At 41.6% G+C, this 6,610-nt stretch overlaps 1 protein-coding gene across 1 annotated transcript in view; it reads left to right on the top strand.

Moving 5' to 3' along the window:
- The first annotated feature begins 6,097 nt into the window (after positions 1-6,097).
- The window catches only part of MXRA5 (matrix remodeling associated 5), a 65,706-nt gene continuing 65,193 nt past the window's right edge, over positions 6,098-6,610 (top strand). Inside the window, exon 1 of the mRNA XM_019525131.1 lies at positions 6,098-6,558. The gene's annotated coding sequence lies outside the window, so the exon portion shown is untranslated. The remainder of the gene's footprint in view (positions 6,559-6,610) is intronic.

The following is a 6,610-nucleotide window of genomic DNA, read 5'->3' as shown; positions in this document are numbered from 1 at the left end:
TTTTTCACTTCAGTTTTCAGAAATAAGGGCAGCTACAAGATGACAAATGCACTTGGCAACAGAGATAGGGATAAAGACGAAGCGCCCATCTTTAAGAAAAAGATGAATGAGGATCTGGAGGACTGCAGGCCGGTAAGCCTGACCTTTATACCTGGAAAGATCATGGAAAAGGTCCTCAAGGAACCCATTATAAAACACCTAGAGAAGAACAAGGTGATTAGAAACAGTCAGCATGGATTCACCAAGGACAAGTCATGCCTGACCAACCTGCTATCTTTCCAAGATAAAGTGACAGGCTCTGTGGATGAGGAGAGAGAACAGTGGACATGGCATATTTGACTTGATCAAGGCTTTTGACACTGTCTCCCACAGCATTCTTATTAACAAGCTAAGGAAATACAGACTATATGAAAGTTCTGTAATACAGATACATAACTGGTTGGATCACCATACTCAGTGAGCAGTCCCCAGTGACTCAATGTATGGCTGGGAGAAGGCATCAAGTGGGGTCCTCCAGGGGTCTGCCCTGGGCTCAGTATTGTTCAACATCTTCATTAATTATTTGAAAGATGGGATTGGATTGAGTGCACATTTATCAAATTTGTAGAAGACATCAAATTGGGAGGAATTACTGACACTCTGGAGGGCAGAAATAGGTTCCAGAATGACCTGGATATCCTGGAGGAATGGTTCACAATCAGTCAGATGAGATCCAACAAGCAGAAATACAATGTCCTATATTTGGGATAGAATAACCTCATGTACAAATACAGACTAGGGAATGACTATCTAGGATGCAGTCTTCAGAGAAGGACCTGAAGGCTATGATGGACTATAAATTGAATATCAGCCAACCATGGACTGCTGGTGTAAAAAATAGTCAACAGCATCTCCTGGGTTGTTTGAACAGGAGTGTCACTTGCAGATCAAGGCAAGTGATTCTTCTGCTCTGTTCAGCACTGGTATGGAGTATTAGAGTCCACTTCGGGCCCCACACTTCAATAAGGATGTGAACAATTTAGAAAGAGTCCATATGAACACAAATAATCAGAGGCCTGGGAGATAAGAAAAGGCTGACAGAACTAGGGCTATTTAGTCCAGAAGAGAAGAATGAAGGGGGATTTGATAAGAGTCTTCAGATACCTGAAGAGCAATTATAGAACAGATGGAGATAAGTTTTTCTCTGTGGCTGTAGGGGATAGGACTAAGAGCAAGCACCTCATGCTTTTTCCCCCGGTAGGGGGAATTCAGGTTGGAGATTAGGAGTAACTTTCTGACTACAGTGTTAGTCAAGCGCTGGAACAGGCTATCTAGAGAAGTTGTGGAATATTTCAAAAGCAAGTTAGACATGGCAGGGATGGTTTAGTCAGAGATGAATCTACCTTATAAGGATCAGCTCCTAATTCATATAACCATGATACTTCCCTGATTTAAGCAGATACTCTAAATTCGGGCAAAAGATTATAAAAAGGAAGAGGATTTATGTATGACTATGCCCATCCCTAGTAATATCACTGTTCACATTACCTCACTACCTTAGATATAGCATCTGACAAAATAGGTTGTTGCCTATGAAACTCATGCTTCTCTAAACCAGTTAGTTCCACCTTTCAATTCTTTCTTCTGGTCTTAGGACATTATTCCTTTGTTTCAGGTGTGGAAAGTGATTCTTCAAAATCTCCAAGACCACCCATTATGTCAATAAATTGCAGCTTCCTTATACAAACACATTCCATTCCCATTTAATTCAAGCTAGGCATACACATCTGATTTCCCTAGTCCACCATTCTCCCACACTCCCATTTCTCCCAGACATTTTGGTTTCCTCTTTGCCTGATACTTGCCATTTCATTTCTCACTTTGACTGTGACCTGACCACTTGAACCAAACTCTCAAATCCCACTTAAACTGAAGAGGTATGGTTCCATTAGAAAAAGCAGAATCTAATCCATTAATGGAAATAGAATGTTAACAATGCCATATCAGTGGAACATGGATCCTGTTGTGTCTAGGCTAATTTTGATTTTTGGATCTCCGAATTCTGCCATCTAAAGAGAAGAGATAGAAAAGGCTTGACCCCTATATTTACAAAAACAAAAGGACCACAAAACTTGTATAATATTTGTTCCAGAGAACTTACTAGTTTCAGCTGTTTTCGAGACTTTACATACTATTGCATAAAGAGACTATAATACATCAGTTTCAATACACCAAAAATCTGTATACTTACTAATTCCAGAAAGTCTATGACAAACTCCTATCTCTGATGCCTGCATATTGCCTAACCTAGTAGTTTTGGACTCTCAACTCCAAACTGCATAATCTGAAGCAGAGATGGGGTAAATGTTTGACTCATATAAATTAGCATCATTCAACTGATTTCAGTAAGCTATAGTGATTTACACTAACTGTAGATCTTCCAATATATAGTATAGCCTGTTAGAGAGCATCCCAAAATCCAGACCTGATGAACAGTCATATAAGTATAACCCTATCCAATATTCAGATCTTGCTAGACACCGTCTTTTTTTTCCTTTTCCTCTTAACTTCCTAATTATCCAGATCTATAGCTATCACCATAAACCCACATCTTGCATTTTGAACTACTTATATTCGGCCAAATTTAATCATAAATCCTTGCAAAATGTTGTAATAAGTAAAATTAGTATTCTGAATTCAGATGGAAAGTTTATTGTCAAATCAGATATTGTTCAGCTCATGAACTAGTAATACACCTTATGTGATGTATATGTTAATGACTGGTAGTGAAAGTTTTTCAAATGAAATGCTGTTTATGATTAACGTAATCTTAACAGTTATTTTAATTGTTTAAATACTGTTGATTTAAACTGCTGTTTTCATACTTTAATTCCCTTCAAATATATAATGTAGCCCAATATCTAGTGATTGAGCTACCTCACAAATTTTTAAAATAAATCCAGTCCCAAATTAAAAACTCTAAGTAACAGTTTGCTACATTCTTTTACAATCTGTTCCAGAGTTTCTGAATCTTATTTCCAATCTGAACTCGGTTGACTTAATTTCCAGTAAATAGATCCTGTTATGTAAATGAGCTTTGAGTTTTAATATGAAAAGGACAATCTATTTACTTTAAACAGTAAAGTTAAGCTTGCCTTTTCCATGTACCATTGGAAAATTAGCTTCTCACACGTGTGGGACAGCAGTTGTGATTTAGCAGTACATACTTTTAAATTAGGGAAAGGAAATACTAAAAGTAAAAATTGCCTCTGTATGTGCATCAGTAACAGAAGAAGCAGGGAAAAGTGTTCAAGTGTTGTTATTTGATTACAAGTAGGAGACAATGGTTTACCTGATGAATAATAAGGCCGTTCGAAGTAGTACCTTAGGAATCAGTAGCACATCTACTTGTACAACCAGCATAGAATTATAGGTAATTGTGTAACCTATAATTCCTTTGTGTAGACCTACATGTGCTTTTTATTTTCAAACAGTTTACCAAAAACCCGGAGCAAGTGATTAGTTGAAAACATATCCTGCATTTTTTGTAAAAATAAACTACTAAAAAATGCTACTCATTCAAAATTACTTCTTGTGCCAAAATTACTTTTTGTCATTGCAGTTTGAAAATATATGAATTGGGGCCTTCATATAGATCAAAATGCCAAATCTTTTCCCTGTAAATTTATTAGATTCAGATTTTATTGACATACCAAAACTGACTATAAACAGTAGAATTTGGAAGGGCAGGAAAATTTGATAAAACATGGTATAGTAGCAAGCTCCAATAAAAATTGGATTCTGCATATAGTCCTTTCTATCACTTTTGAAAAAGGTTGAATAATATCAATTGTTCTCCACAATGCCTAGAATTTTTACCTAGATTTTCAAAAGATTTCAGCTCCAGTTTAGGCATCAAAATATATGGCAAGATTTTCTAAAAATTTCCACAGTTGAAAATGTGGCTCTGACCTCATATTGAAGTTTAGCTCATTTGTCTGATTGGAACACATGGTTTTGGGCTCTGAATCAAAAGTTGTCTAGATCCAGATGCTATAGACAGGTTTTTTGCTATGCTGTTGTGGTGGAGTGAGTTGGGGGACCAGATTTTTTTCTGTGTGTTTGCAAGAGCCACATCTGTTGTATGTTTGTAAAATATGATTAAAGCCAAAAATTGGTTCATACAGTAAGATTCAGGTGTCAAAGATGATTCTTTTTGTGGCATTCTTTAACGGGTTAAGTTAGGGTCTAGATTTTTATGAGATAATGGCAATGACTATAATTTCTTTTTAAGCAATAGAATTTGAGAGTTCAGAGCCAAAAACCTGACTGGATTCAAATGGCTCAAGATGTTGCAGACACTTCTGCAATTCTCTTATGTCTAATATACTAAGATCTGTGTTTTTTCTTGTGTGATGGTATCAGCTACATTTGATATCTGTAAAGGAAAATGCTGGGATTTATCTGACATATATCACCTGAAATCAGATAGATGATGATGATGATGCAAATTGGATTTCCTGGTGCAGCTGAGCCATGACAAATGATGGTCTGGAATGTCTGACAAGATTGACATGGGCTGTTGTCATTGGGCACATCCCAGATGAGCGCGCATGTGTGGTTTACTGTGCCTCAAAGCAGTTTCAGGTGCTGTAAACTGCATGCAGTGCACATGCATCCACTTGCTGTGTTTTTTGATCCCAGTGTAAAAAAAAACAAAAACCACTACTAAAAACAGTGGCATGGTGCATGCAGCAGCAGCATGTACCACCAGCATGCATCATGAGAAAGACAGCTTGGGTGGCCAGAACCAGCCAGCCTCCAAGTAGCCTGCTCAGCATGGTTGCTGCCTGGGGAGGCCCCCAGGAGAACTGCTGTGGCCAGCATAGATGCTGGCCCCAGCTTCCCTTGCCCACTCTTGGTCACTTTGCTGAGCACGGGAGTGCAAGTGCAGGAGTGCTCCTGGGAACAAATAGCAGCGGCACAAATATGTGCCACTGCTATTCGTCCAGCCGGGAATGTGTGGCACTGTATGTACGCACTTGTCAGGATGTACCCATTGTGTATTTAAATAGCAGGATATGGCTGGATCCATATCTTTTGGATAGGGTTTTGGGGAGGCTCTGGATTTTTCCAGTAAGACTGATGTGACTATATTTGTCTATGTTTGTGTTAGAGCCTAGAGATTCAACTCCAAACACTGGCTGGTTCAACAGTAGATGGTTCCTAGTGCCAACTATTTTTCCCCTAAGCTGTTACCACAACATGATTCCATTACCAAACATTTCTGGCTACTGTTCTGTCTATTTCTATGGTTATTTCTCTGGCTTTGTGGAGGAGTTCCAAACCCTATAGATTTAACTGGATTGAGCAGGAGCTACACATTGGATAGAGTTCCCTGCAATGAGTCAAACTAAACTGGGTTTGGATGTCTGGGAGGGTTCTGCATACCTAGTTAAATGACAGAAATAAGAGTCAGACAAATCTCAACTCTCTGCAGATTTTGGTGTACATTTGACAGTTGCTTGTGCTAGGAGGAGCTGGAAACTAGACTCCACCCCTCCCCCTACTTCCTTTTTTTTAGGTGTAATGGCAACAAATATTTGTTTTGCCTAAATAGAGGGTGTGATTTAGCATCCTAAGGTCAACAGTTAGTTGGACTCGGCACAAGGTGCGACGTTTTGCATTTAAGTCCCACTACAAAAGTTGGGTCTGTAAGAAACTGGTGTAAGGACTGGAATGCAGGGGGCAGGGGTTGAGTTATTTTACTCCAGGCATCCGCCTCGCCCCAGATGAGTGGGGCTCCCCAGCAAGGGCTCAATTCGCTCCGCAGCTCCCTCGCTCAGCTCCCTCCCCACCAGCCCCTCTCTGAAGAGCCGCCCACCGAGAAAGAAGAGAAGATCAGCTACTCCCCCCTACTTCAAACCGCGCCGCACAAGCAGCCGGGAGGCGGAGCCGCAGCCGGAGCAGGGCACTGCCTGCCCAGTGCTCCGGGCGCTGTCTCCTCACGCTGGCTTTGCGGAGCGGCTTGATTGCCTGAGCTGGGTCTGGCTGAGGGGGCAGACCGCCTCACTTTCACCCTCGTCCGTTTCACCCTCTCAGAGCTTCCCCAAGTGCCTGTGAAGTGACCGGGCGGCGTGAAGCGACTTGTATTGTCCCATCTTTTCCTCTAGGAGCAAGAGATCCCTGGATTCATTCTGCTACCTAGAGATACATATAATATCGTATGTGAGAGAGAGAGAGATATAGTCTATACAGAATATATTGCATCTATTCTATATCTCTATCTATCTAGCAGTTCTATGGAGGGGCTCGCTCTTCCGGAGCCGCGGATGATGTCCCACCTGCCAACTGACAAGGCATGAAGAGTCCCAAGCCGGGCTTCTTGGGGCTGGGGTGAGCTCCTGGGTCTTGGGTACCCCGAGAGCACGGGGACGGAAAGCGGCTGGAGGGGAGGGGGGTTGCGCTGAGACAAGCCCCGCCGAGCCGGTGCAGGCTGTGGAAAGCCTTCTCCCCTGCTGGCAGCCCGTGAGGAGGATGGGCGCTGCGGACACAGCGCTGTGAGCCCCTTTGCTGCAGGTACGTGTGTTGCATCGCGTCTGCCCTTGAAGGGCGGGGGGGGGGGGGGGGG

Source organism: Gavialis gangeticus, unplaced genomic scaffold (assembly GCF_001723915.1).
Source record: "Gavialis gangeticus isolate Ggan-Ray unplaced genomic scaffold, GavGan_comp1, whole genome shotgun sequence".
Lineage (NCBI taxonomy): Eukaryota > Metazoa > Chordata > Crocodylia > Gavialidae > Gavialis > Gavialis gangeticus.
This window is presented reverse-complemented; position numbering and strand designations above follow the sequence as displayed.